Below are 14,635 nucleotides of genomic sequence, written 5' to 3'. Positions count from 1 at the left end.
AACTCCCAGATTCACTTCTCGGAAAATTAGTAACAATTCATTGGCCTTCGAGAGCATCTGCCTGGCACCCCCCGTCCCATATTCCTACTGCTTGGTCCACTTGTCTCAGGGCCCATAAGACCTATAACACATCAAATCTCTGCTAATTGCCAGATGTCACAGCCATTTCCCTTCTAGATTGGCTCTCCTCCTGGCAGCAAATAAAGCCTCTTCTTTTCTCACCTCTACATCCTTCAACAAGAGATCCGTGTCAGAATACAGTCCCTCGTGTTGCCAGCCAGTGTTTTCTGCAGAATTCCTTTGTGTCCATGCTGTTTGTGAGCTGGGATGTACGCCCTAATATTGAGTTCAGTGCTGCAGATGATGCTGATGTCGAAAAGGACCTCGGGATAGAAGTGAGAGTGTGTCCCCCAGGTGTTGGAACAACTAGAAGAGTTTAAAAGCTCACTGGCTGAGCCCCACCTTCCAGTGATCTGTAGCCCCCGCGTCCATCCCATCGCGACAGTTGGAAGTCCCCAAGGACACCTGTAGGTTGTTGTGTTAAAACTGACACTGACTGACAGAGGTTTAGGCCAGAAGGCTGCCTCAGAGAGTAGAGGAGTAGTCTGATTTAAAGATGGAAAAAAATATGAGGGAAAACAGAGTTCTAAAATCTCGCGTTAATATTTTAAAATAGAAGGAAAATTAGGTGAGCGCCAGTTATCTTCCAAATGAGTTTAAAAGAGAAAGCGTTTCTTTTTTTTGAATGTTTATTTATTTTTGAGAGAGAGAGAGAGAGAGAGAGAGAGAGAGCGAGTGTGAGCGCACGGGGGAGGGGCAGAGAGAAGGAGACACAGAATCCGAAGCAGGCTCCAGGCTCTGAGCTGTCAGCACAGAGCCCGATCCGGGGCTCGAACTCATGAACTGTGAGATCATGACCTGAGCCAAACTCGGATGCTCAACCAACGGAGCCACCCAGGAGCCCTGAGAAAGAAAGAATTTAAATGCATAAGTTGCACATAATATAAATACATGAAAAGAAAACTCTGGGAACAGGAACAGGAAACCTGTAGGGTAAAAGAGGAGATCCAAAATGTGTCCAATGTACCTTTTACTGTGAACAACCTGGCGGTTTCTATTAAAAAGAGCCTCTTCTAAGTTTCAAAATAAAATACACTTAATTATAGCCTTTGTAGAGAAGAAAAACTCCTTCCTCTGTCCTTCAAGGTCTTCCAGCCGGACTAAAAATTAAATTGACATGAGACAGATTAACGGGAGGAAAAAACCCCAACATTTTATTATGTGCCCATGGAGACCCATTACTGAAATTGAGACCTAAAGAAATAACCAGAGAGGGCAGTTTTCATACTTTTTAGGAAAACAGACAAGAAATCTGTAAGGAATTGCCGGGACAAAGAAAACAACTTTGTGAGCTTCAGTTAGTGAGGAATTGTAAACAGCAGGTGGGCTGGGGTAGTAACTTAATAAAAAGTAACAAAAGTTGTTTATACAGCCTTCTCTGCTCTAAACGCCCCATCTCTGGTGATAAGGATGTCTCTTTACCTCCTGGTACAGGAGGACAGCTTTCACAAGGGAGATATATCTCCTGCTTTTGGGGGGAACAGTGTGGGGGGCAGAGTATCCTTCCTGCACAGGCTGTCTTTAAGTAACTTTTATGTAAAATAATCAATATTCCAAAACGGCACATTTTGGGGTGGACTGCCCTTGGCTCCTACACCTACAAAGATGTGTTTAATATAACAAAATGAAAACATGCATTCAAAGTATAGGAAATAGTGCCAAAGAGTAATTAACCGGCAAGAATCTGGTAAATCATGTTATTACTATCACTAACTAGCACAAAACCTACCCTCAAATATGTATTAAACAAATAAATATTTCAAAGCCATAAAAAGGGAGAAGGAATATGACAACACAAAATCATGAATAAAACAATGAAAAGATAAATTAAGATGTGTATGAGAATATGATAGCAATATTAATAATGCTTTGGGAAAAAATCAGAGTGTATATGTTGGAATTTAACCACTGTTTAAAAAAACTGGAAAGTATAACAATTAATAAAACTTGGAATAAGAAATGAGAAATCTAGTCATTTACCTGTACCTATATAATTTCTATTATTTTATTGTGTCTACAGTGATTCAGTTCAGTGTCTGACTCCCTAATAGATTGAGACTTTCATGGGGATAGTTGGTGGGTTATGCTCAGACTCTGGTTTCCCACATAACAAATGCCTGGTAAATGCTTCTAAATGAATAAAAATGGGGGGAAAAAAGAGATTTTGAAGACACAGGACAAGATCAAGAGATTTAAATCAACATAAAAGGTTAATAGTAACTTAAAAATAAAAGCGCTTGAGTCTGACAAATTTAGTGGACAATGTTTCCACACATCTGAAAAAAAGAAAAAGAGAAAAGAAGGATAAGAATGAACAAACGATTATTCTGGAGGAGATAATATATGCCAGGCACCAGGCTCAAACTTTACATTTTTAAAAAGGGAGGTGTGAGAATCAAAACAGAAGACATTGAAATATCAATGTTTGTGGGTGATACGATTGCATAACTAGAAAACAAGAGAAAAGTAAACCCAAAAGACAAATTAAGCTCTTTTTGCTGTAGGATGGAAGGAAACACCAAGCATTGCAATTAAATTCTTAGGCACTAGTGGTAGCTAGAATATGAAATAAATGAAACCCATTCCTGGCAGCAAAGAAACTGAGTACTTAGGAAGAAATGCATTAAGAAACAGATGTTCATCCAACACACACACCCACACACACACACACACACACCACACCACCCTAAATGCACAAGAACACACACATCGATGAAGAGATAAAGTCTCCACAACATTGAAAAGACTTTAAAATATCTGTATTATTCTAAGCGACGGTCCATTTCAGTGATATCATTTCTGAGTCCTATCATCCCCCAACTACACTCCATCCTAACTTTCACCACCAGATCAATGATCCTAAAATAGAAATTTATGATGCACCCACTGGGCCAAAACTTCCTCATCCACCAGACCCCGATCCTGCCATAGCACAGAAAAAGGTCAAAAATCCAAAGTCGTGAACAGGTACCTCCACTTACTTCTTTCAATTTATAACTGGTTTTTGAGATTTTTTAAATTGTAGAACGCTCAGAATGAGATTTACTCTTTTAACAAATTTTTAAGTGTACGATTCAGTAGGGTTAACGGCAGGCGCGATGTTGTAACAGCAAATGTCTAGAACTCAACTCATCTCGTGTAATGGAAGCTCGATGCCGGTTAAATAGCAAGTCCCCATCCTGCCCCTTCCCCCAGCCTCTGGCAGCCACCATTCTTCTAGGAGTTTGACTATTTTAGATTCCTCCTGTTAAGTGGAATCACACGCGATTTGTCCTTTTGTGACTGGCTTATTCCACTTAGAATAATGTCCTCCAGGTTCACCCATGCTGTCACACTTAGTTTCTACATTCATTTTCTGACTTCTCCATAGTTGCCTATTAACTGACCTCCAATGACCACACCACATGCTCCCACCCACGCATTTTTCTATTGGTTTCTTCTCACGAAGCTTTCCCAGATTTTTCCAACTTGCGCGACCTATCCTTTCATCATACAATACGCACTGCCACTTACTGAAATCTTACTCTTCCTTGGGACATTTCTTGTGGGCTTTACCGGCACTGCAATATATCAGTCTGTGTGTTTCTGTCTGTATTTCCAATTAGGCTAAACACGTATCCCATACGACATTTATAGCCTTCATAGTATTTAGTACAGTGTCTTTACACATAGTAATTATGCAGTAAATATTGTCTAATCGATCGGATGGTTGGAAACTCCTCAAGGGAACATTTAACTTACCTTAATATCCCCAAGGCCTAGGAAGTACTTGACATATAGTAAATGCTCAATAACTATTGTATTGTGTATGGGGAGAAACAGAGAGACTGAGATCATTTGCTGAGACCACACACAGAGGTCAATTCTCAGTTCTCTCCTTATTTGACTTAGCAGAGGCATTGACCCAGCTTCTGGCTCCTTCCTACTGAAAACATCTCCTTCACCAGACTTTAGGACATCCACTTTCTCAGCTTTCTTCCTTTGTCACGAGCTGCTCCTTCTCAGTCTTGCTTTCTGTCCCTTTGTCTTCTCCCAGCCTCTTCCACCTTGCAATGGCTCAGGACTCAGTTCCTGGTCCCTTCCTTCTTCCCCGCTCCTCTCCTCTCCTCCCCTCCTCTTTTCTCCTCTCTTCTCTTCCTTTTTCTAACACTCACTCCATAGGTGACCTCATTCATTCATGCCTTCAAAACACCCATATTCTGAGAACTGCTGTATTTAAAACTCCAGCCCTGACACCTTCACTAACTCCAAACCTATAACGTCCTGATCCCTACCTGCTATTCCCACCTGGACGTCTAACCATGTTCCAGATGGAACACATCCTGCGCTGAGCCCTCAGTCTCCCTCCTTGCACCTGGTCCTCCAGCAGTGTTCCTCATCTCGGTTCAGAATGGGAACATCGTTCTCCCAGGATCACAGGCATTCTTGACTACCTCATTCTCTCACATCTCAATCCACCAGGAAACACTTCGGGGCTCTACCACCAAAACGCATACAGATGCCAACAACGTCTCACCTCCCGTCCGTCCATCGGTGTGATCTGAGCTGCTATCATCGCTCACCGGGGTTGTTACAACAGTGGCTGCATTTGATTCCCCACTCAGCAGCCAGGGAGACCCTTTCAGAATGTAACTCAGATCGTGTCACTGTGCTTTCGTGACCCTGTACCGGCCCTCCACTTCACTCAGGGCAAAACTCGAAAGTTTTTAGGAGGCAATACCCAACTGGACTTCCCATGTACTTTTCCGACTTCATGTCCCTGGAGACTAATTTCCCCGTGGCCCGCTCCCCTCGCCCCACAGTCTCCTCCTTGCTATTTATCCCAGTCACCTCTTCCTTCATAACAAACTTCCCCCAAATTAAGTGGCCTAATACACTTTGTTATCCCTTGGTGGCTCTGTAGGTTGGTTGACTTTGGCTGGGCATTCTTGCTTAAGGTTTCTTGTGGGGTTGCAGACCACCGTCAGCCTGATCTGCAATCACCTGCTGGCTCAGAAAGGCGGGCGTCCAAGATGACTCATTCACATGACTCACGGTCGGTCGAGGCTCGGGTCTGAGCTGAGGCTGCAGGCCAGGGCGCCTCCATGTGGCCTCTCTACGCGCCCTGGGCTTCTCACAGCGTGGCCCGGGGAGGGGAGTCGGTGTTCGCAGACACTGTCCCAAGAACAACTGTTCCAGGAACCGGGAAGCCGAAGTTTTCTGCCAGTAAGTAAGGGCCACACGTACAACTGACACGGCAACGTTTCTGCCATGTGCTCTGGGTGCCGGCAGTCCCAGAGCCTGGCGGGACTTAAGGACTTGGAGAAACAAAGTCTCCCTGTCCGTGGGAAGGTGGCAAGATGGCATTGCAAGAAACGCATGTGGGATGGGAGATATTACCGAGGCAACCTTCGGAAAACAGAATTTGCCGTGCTATTTTTCACACACAACAGCGACACTCCCACCGCAACGCCTCACGCTAGCCTTCCCTCTGGCCGCGATGCTTCTCTCTCAGTATCAGCTTTTTATTCTCCTGCTGCTCTGAAGTCTTTGCTTATTCACTTACTTCAGCTCTGACAATATGCCAGTGAGCTCCCCCCTTGACCACTGCGTTTACCGTTGTACATAAATGCTCCTCCCTAGGACCAAGTGCGCACAATCTCTCTCGGCATACGCATTAAACGCTGCTTGACCAAACTTTAGGCGGGCTCCTCTCCTCCACATGGGCCCCTAAATATTGGCTTGTCCTCAAGTTTAGACAAGCACTAAACCACTAGGGTGCAAAACATCCGCCCCTAACACACCTCATTCTGAGAATCTGCTAACCATAAAGAAAAACATTTCACTGCGAAAACACCCCAAAGATGCCACCTGCCCACCCCACCCGCTTGCCCTCCTCCCCCACAGACTTCCTGCTAGCTCTTCCCACCCCACCCTGTAAAAGAAAAGCCCTTTATTTCTTTTTTGATGTATTTTTTAAGTTTTTATTTATTTGAAGTGAGAGAAAGAGAAAGAGAGGGTGAGTGGGGGAGGGGCAGAGAGGGGGATGGGGAGAGAGGATCCAAAGCAGGCACCACACCGACAGCAGAGGGCTTGAGGCAGGGCTCGAATTCAGGAACCATGACCTGAGCCGAAGTTGGACGCCTAACCAGTTGAGCCACCCAGGCCCCCCAAAAGCCTTTTATTTCTGCTTAATTTTGAGATATTTGCAGATTTCTAGGATCAGAGGATTCTGCCTATCGAAACAGTCTTTTAAATGAAGTCTCTCTTTATCAAGTCTGTATTTAATTTGACTTGACACTTAGCACTCCCAATCCTTTTTACCCTGAACCACTTTTTCTTACCACTTATTCCCTTCGCACACACTATGTATTTATCTATTTATTATGTTTATGTCCTCTCCTCCTCCATTAGAACACAAACCGGATGACAGCGGGATGTTTTTCTATTTTGGCTACTCAATTTCCATCACCCAGGACAAACGTTGCAGGCGCTCAAAAAGTATTTGTCAATTTAGGGGATAAAGTCTCACATGTGAAGTGATGAACGCATATCCATCTAACGCATAAAGATACAGGATAAAGAAATATTCGCTACTGATCTTCTAGGATCTTATTTTCTACCCCAGATAATTGCGTCTCCGACATGTTGCTTGAGCTAGCTTCTCGTCTCCATCATGTGGTTTCTGTAAAACTCTTGTTAGCGCAGTCCTATTTTGCTTAGTCTTTCCTGACTTCTTTCCCTCTCTGTTCTTGAACTTAGCTCAGACACTGGAGCCTGGTTACTGGTGAACAGTTTTCTCTGGTGCTGTTAAGCCACTGGACTTCCAATCATTTTCTCTTAGCATACCCCTGTCCTGCTACCTTACGTTACCATGTTCTATGACACTTTCGCAGATACTGTATTGTTATTTGATCTTGGTCTTTCCTCTTGTCCAGCTGATCTGGCCACCCGAGCTTGTCTGGCCTCCCTGGGCAGGCACGTGGCTGTTTCTGACACCTCCTAGTCTTCCACATCCTACCCTGGTGACTTAAGTCCCTCACAGACACATCCCGAGGCAAAAGAAAAAGAAACATCTCTCCCTCGTGATCATGCATAGGTAACATTAATGGAGTGAGCTTTTGTCAAAAAGATCTCTGGACACAACGATTTCACGTTCCCAGTTATTCCTCCACTCCTAGGTTCTAGACAGAGAAAGAGGGAGAAAAAAATGATCCTCCGAACATAAGGAGTTTCAGCTCGCGAGCACATCAGTCATCTTGTTATTACACACCGCTCCTCCTTTCAATAAAGTACCAGAGCCCGATTACAATGAATGAGATATCAATACCTCAGAATTTCATCCAAGCATTGCTAAGGAGTTGGTTTGCCTTATCTAATATATAAAACACATTGGGCCAAAGCAGTAATTCTCAACCGTGGGCAATTTTGGCTCCCAGAGGATATTTGTTAATGTCTTTCAGCCAGTTTTCTTTGCTGCAGTTGAGTTGGGGTGGGGGCACGGAGAGCTACTGGCGTCAGGTAGGGCAAAGCCTAGGGTGCTGCTGAACATCCCACAGTGCACAGGACCTCACTCCACGACAGAGTCATCTGGCCCAACAGGCCAATAGTGCTGAGGTTAAGACTGAACTTAAAGTATCCAAACCGTTGTGCAGGTATGAGGAATAATGGACAGATAATGGGAGAGACTGGAAAGTCCATGTACAGCCTTGACTCTACATAAAAGCACTACATATAATAAAAACGTCTCTCTCATCTGGTCAAGTATTCGATAAATGTGAGTGGACCATCTGACTAATGGATTGCAAGGGATCCATTTGTATTTTATACAAAAAAAGATTCAATTTTTTATAAACAGCAGTAAAAGAAAAAACATAAGGTGAATAGTTATTTAACGTTAAGATAGACAAGATATTTCTTTTGTTTAATGTTTATTTATTTTTGAGAGAGAGAGAGACAGATAGAGCACGAGCAGGGGAAAGACAGAGAGAGAGAGAGAGGGAGACACAGAATCCGAAGCAGGCTCCAGGCTCTGAGATGTCAGCACAGAGCCCGACACGGGACTCGAACTCGCGAACCATGAGATCATGACCCCGTGAGATCATGACCTGAGCCAAAATTGGACACTTAACCGACTGAGCCACCCAGGTGCCCCGACAAGCTATTTCTGAAAGTAACATTAATTCTATCCACCGTTCAGGGTCCAGTTCAAGTTCTTGAACCACGTTCCTGGGAAGTGGCAAGAAGAAGGGAATAAATTTCTATCGCCCAACAAACAGAGTAAGTTGCAGCTCTAGGGAGGCTGGCTTATGCCTGCAGATAAGCAAAAGGCCTGATTAAATAGGATTTTGTCAAAGGAGCTTAAGTTTCACTTCTAAGTCCATGCTTTCAAACAAGGATAAAGAGTGTTCCCAAAGAGATATGGATGCTGGAGAATCAAGTCCCAGCTCCAGTGTTCAGCTTCTGTCTAGAGAACACGGCCAGCCAAGCGATGCACATGCATCTTTCCCTACTTGTGGTTACATCATTACATTTTAGTCCTTGTGCCTGGTTTATTTACCCCCTTGCAAACCACACGGGTTGGCTCACCTTGATTGATGAAAACAAAATCAATTGCTATAGTGCCATTGTCGAAGAGAAAGGGGGATATATTATATATAAGACACCAAAATGATGCAATTTAGAACACGATACCTACAGCCACAGACAAGAACGTCTTTTCTTCAATACGGCTACAAGTCTTCGTCCGATGTTTTTTTCTTTAAATTCTCCATATAACTGTCCCTGCAGGCTTGGAGGCTGGGGGGGAAGATGCTCTGGTCTCGTCTCAAGCCAGTAACATGCACAACTGTACCTGTAGCTGTTCTCTTCCAAGAGTCCATGTATAACCCAACGGCAGTTCTGGGTGTGTTTGGAGATGCTCTTTCCCAGTCCCTTGCTCCTCGTTCACTTCCAGTCTGGGCAGAGAAGTCCATACTGGCCTATAACCTTGCTCAGAATCAGAACGGGGAGCCAGTCCCGTTACCGCCGGCATCCCAAGTGAGGAGGCAAGAACGCAAGTGGAGGACCAGGGTTCCAGAAAGCAGATGAGGCTCTTTGCAGAGAAAAAGAGAGCAGAGCACAAGGAAGGTGAGTTACATTTTAAATAAGGAGACTGAGCATCAAATTAGACAGCACAGCCTATTGTACTTCAAAGAACAAAATACTTTCTAAACCTCTGCATAGAGGGGCACCTCGGTGGCTCAGTCGGTTAAGCATCCAACTTTGGCTCAGGTCACGATCTCACAGTCTGTGAGTTCAAGCCCCGCATGAGGCTCTGTGCCGACAGCCTAGAGCCTGCTTTGGATTCTGTCTCCCTCTTTCTCTGCCCCACTCTTGCTTGCACTCTGCCTCTCTATCTCTCGAAAATGAACAAGCGTTAAAAAAAAATTAATAAAGAAATAAACCTCTGCAGACAAACATGCGGCTTAAGTGTGGAGATTTTCTTAGGCTACGGTAACTGGACATTGGACAAACTTTCCTTAACTATACCACACTCCTGGAAAAGATTTCTCAGTCCATTCCGGTCCTCGGTTTGTCCCTATTACCTACCCAATCATTTGTTTTTCATACAACTTCCTTGTATTTTTGGCATTTCCAAAATCTTGACTTGCCACTTAATTTTGCAGGTAACCATACCTGGGCTTTCCATCTATGCTTGGAGTAACTTGAGGACGGGGAGTTTGCTTATTTTGCGTTCTCCAGAGTATAAAGCATAATTCTTTTCCCCAAACTAGTGGTATTTGCAATTTTAAACTGTAACTGCTTAATGAATCCACACAAATGAGTGGAAGACAGAATAATATCTCATCTACCCAGAACTCACTGGTCCAGTAGCCTTATCTTTTTGAAACATGTGAAAGAGTCATAAGAAAAAGAAAAGCTTTCAAACATCCAAAATGGGTGTTATTAAGTTCATTTGTACCATCCTAAATGAGCGTGAAATAACTAAAGGGAAAACCCTGAGATTGTTAAAGCTAGGAATTATTTTAACAATGTGACACACGAATTAGAATAGGGTACATAAGTTTTGACGCAGATATTTCTTCAGATGGCATGACATTGGAGTTTTTTTTTTTTTTCTTTTCATCAAAAGCCAACCAGCCTAAATCTCTCTCCTTGCTCTACAGAGGAGACACTGTTCCTGGATGACAAGGAGTTTTAGCACCGCAATTTTGCCAAATGTACTTGGGACGAAAAAAAAAAAAACCCAACAAAACAAAACCCAAAACCTTATTTTTCATCATTTTCACGGATATGTGCAATAGGCAATAAGAACAAGAATGGCTAAAAGAAATGCAATAAATGATGATTCTGTTCATAATGGGTTAATACAGGGAATTACAGATAAAGTATTTAAATTCTCTGGAGCTAGACTTTCTTTATTTTTAACTTTGTTAATTTTTTTTAACATTTATTTATTATCGAGAGACAAAGAGAGACAGAGCATGAGCATCAGAGGGGCAGAGGGAGAGGGAGACACAGAATCCGTAGGAGGCTCTGGGCTCTGAGCTGTCAGCACAGAGCCCGACGAGGGGCTCGAACTCACAAACCGCGAGATTATGACCTGAGCCAAAAAGTCAGACGTTTAACCATCTGAGCCACGCAGGCGCCCCTGGAGCTAGACTTTCAATCCAGGTACAAAGTAATGATTTTTATGAAACAGAATAATTTGGCAAATCTGGCATAGACAAGTATGAAACACAGAAGAGAATCAGCAAAACAGACAGAATCCGACATGAATCAGTATGAGCACCCAGGCCGGAGCATGAGAGCAGTGCAGCTTAACGTGTGACTAAAGGACTCGCCATCACCTGAGGCAGGGGACTGTGGTGTCAGCCAGTTATGTTATCACTCACTGGATCAGGACTGTCTCTGTGCTCTGTGACCGTAACATTGTGCTTAAGTGAACCACCGCTGATCTTACATATTAAAGTAGTCACTCCTGACTCGCTCTTTGTGTTACCTTTAAAAAGCATCAAGTCAAAAGCACTGTTTAGGTATTGTTAGAAACCGGTTTTATGCAACAGTTACAGGTTTCATTTAGTTACTCAAAGTGACGGAAGCTTGGAGATCGAGAAGAAAACGACTCAATAATTTTTCTCTTCGAAGCTCATAAACAGAAATTGCTATTAGAAATAAAACAAAGATTAAGTTAAAACTGCTGATAAAAATAAGTACATTGTTGGGGCGCCTGGGTGGCTCAGTCGGTTGGGTGGCCGACTTCGGCTCAGGTCACGATCTCGCGGTCCGTGAGTTCAAGCCCCGCGTCGGGCTCTGGGCTGACAGCTCAGAGCCTGGAGCCTGTTTCAGATTCTGTGTCTCCCTCTCTCTCTGACCCTCCCCTGCTCATGCTCTGTCTCTCTCTGTCTCAAAAATAAATAAATGTTAAAAAAAAATTTAAAAAAAAAGAATAAGTACATTGTGGGGGTGCCTGCAAGGCTCAGTCGGTTAAGCATCCGACTCTGTTCTTGGCTCAGGTGATGATCTCGCGGTTCATGAGATTGAGCCCTGTGTCGGGCTCTGCACTGACAGCGTGGAGCCTGCTTGGGATTCTCTCTCTCTCTCTCTCTCTCTCTCTCTCTCTCTCTCAAAATACATTTAAAAAAATTAAAAATAATAAGTACATCGTGTTAAATTTTAAAAGCATGCATTTTAGAACCTAAATTTCCAAAACCACTTTCTTCTGTTTACTGTGAGTAACTTAGATAAGATTCAATTAAAAAGGAGTACTGTGGGTGTGGCCATGACAGAGTACGGGTTCTAGACCGCTCCCATCCCCACTACTGTAAACAACTATAAAACTGGACAGAATAAGTGAAGCATTTCTGACGGAGAAATGGGAGAGGAAAGGGGTGATGTCAGCGCACAGCTTCGTGCTAGCAAAAAACCAGACACATGTGGCAAGCTCAGTATTTTCTCAACTTTCTGCTTTGGGGACCTTCAAGGTTCCCATATGTCACCAGGAAAAGAGCCCAAGGAGAGAACGGCACTCTTGCTAAGCTGATGAGGCAGCAATCAGAGTCAAGGACTTCTAGAGCCACTGGAATTTGCAGGACCGTGACCTAAAGAGAAGAGCACTGCGCAGACAGGAGGTTCCAGAATGCTGCGTGGAGAAACGGATTCCTGGCCAGGGCTGGATAGTACATATGTAGGGAGAGCTTCTTCTAGAGCGAGAGGAAATACCGCACTGCTTCTAGACTCTGCTTCTGAGTACAAAGGAAATAAATCAGCGATTCAATAAACTAAAACACAAAAGAAAAATATGCGAACATTTGGAAGTTGCACAACACTCTTCTCAATGCTACACAGTCAAAAAAGAAGTCACAAAGGATGTGGAACTATTTCAAGCAATCATAATGGAAAGGCACCATGTCAATAATTTTAGGAAGCATCGAAGGCTGTGCTAGAGGAAAACTTCCAACTCTGAATATTTATATGCAGACCAAGAAAAAAAAAAGAGCTAAAAACGAGTGATTCATGTTTCCACTATAAAAGGATAGAAGAACAGCAAAATAAACCCAAAGCAAATAGAGGGAAGGAGTTAGTAAATATGAAATCTAAATCAATGAAATAGTAAACAAACATCACAGAGAGTAAGAAAGCTGAAAGGTGGATCTTTAGAAAGAGAACCAAAAATTGCCAGAGTGAATGTTATGTGCCACCCCAGATGCTCTATGTTAATTAAAACAACGTGGTCCATCGCGCTCCGGCCCCTGAGTTCACCATTTTTGAGGTTTCCTAGATGGACCTGATGGACGGTTCAGCCATAAAACATCTAAAACTTCATCTAGTCCAGCAGGGTCTGAAATGCCAGAAGAGCTCAATAAATATTTATTGAATAGATGATTGATGTGTTTCCTTTATCAGAGGAGGAGGCCGAGAGGCAGGAAGGGACTTGCCTAAGGTCACCAAAGCTGTAAGTGGTAGAACCTGGGTTCAAGTCATATCTCTGGACTCTGGGGTTTGTCCTCCCCACAGACCATGTTTTCTGCCTTAGCCAGATCAGATTTTAGACTTTCAACTCTCTAGAACTCTAGTGAACCTTAATAACTAGCTCTGTATAGAGGAAAATTTTAAAAACATTGTCATAATCAACCAGGCTCAGGCAATGGCCAGAATTTAGCAACTCTAGTCAGAAGGGAGGAAGAATTAGGAAAGAAGTGATTAGAGGGGCTGGCATCTGAGGAGGCATAACATGATCTACCTCCTCCTAAACACATAAAACAACAGCAAGCAGATACATAGCATGTACTTTAAGTCAGGTGCTTCCCTAAAAACTTCACAAAACGAATATGAAAGTACTCAGTCCTCACGACAACCCCACAACATAAGAACTATTATCATCCCCATTTTACAGGTGGCAAAACTGAGTCAAAGGCAGGTTAAGTACCTCACTTCAATTCATGGAGCTAATATGTGGTGGAGTCAGGCTTTAGATGCAGGCAGTCTGGTTCCAAAGTCTATGTCGCCCACATTATACAAAGAATCGCTTTTACTATGGACCCTAGCTCCTAGTTAGATAGGCAGACCAGACCTCAAATTCTGGTCTTTATGGCGTTGAAACCCCATAAAATAATGACAGGTCCCCACTGATGTTGCAAGCCTTGCACACAGCTAAGTCGATGGCGAGTACCACGATACCCGTTCCTTCCTTCCCCCGCTCATTCGTTATTAATCACGTGACACATTAAGAAACATATAGATGTGAACTGAGTTAGTGTTCTGAAGGAATGGAAGACAGTGTTTTCAGAGCGAACCACAGATATTATTTCACACCTACCATACACTAGCTTCACAGATCGGAGACTGAGCGGGACTAGAGAATATTTACAGCAGTGGTCCGTGATTGGAAACGTCTGCGCCAGCCATGTTAGACTGCCCCGCTCTTATGGGGCTTGCAGGATAGAAGGAAAGACAAATATCAGTAAGTTAATCCATTAGAGAATGTATAGCTGCAGAGTGAGTGAGGTGCTCTAAAGGAAAGGAAGACAGGGCTGTATTAGTGATTCACAAAGGACGCTGAGCTGGCCCCAGGGCAGCACAATAGCCAGCCTTGAGAAAAAGATGCCTGGCTGAGAGCTGAAGGATGAAAAGGTGACACAGATCCACAGGGAGAGAGTTCCAGGCAGGAGAAGCAGCACTTGAAAAGGCCAGAGGGAGCTGCTGGTGTGAAAGCCCGAGGGACCAGGGTCTGGGTGAGCCGAGGCTACCGCAGGAGGCAGAGACAGGCCAGGCGGCGTCTGAGAGCATCATGATCTTTGTGCAAAGGGCATTAACAAAGCAGTGGCATGAAACCAGGAGCACCCGATACACCCGAAAAGAGACTACACAAATAATGACACTCAGATCCTTTGTCCTCTTCCTCCCAACCTCCAGCCTCACTTGAGTTCACGCCCGCCCGCAAAATTCAGCCAGCAGGGGTCGTCACCAAGCCACCAGATCATAGAACCTTGGTGTCAGCAGGGAGTTAGACAGCATCTATCTAGTCCCACCA

This window comes from Panthera leo, chromosome F2, assembly GCF_018350215.1.
Source record: "Panthera leo isolate Ple1 chromosome F2, P.leo_Ple1_pat1.1, whole genome shotgun sequence".
In the NCBI taxonomy this organism is placed as follows: Eukaryota; Metazoa; Chordata; class Mammalia; order Carnivora; family Felidae; genus Panthera; species Panthera leo.
Note: the sequence above shows the minus strand (reverse complement) of the source record.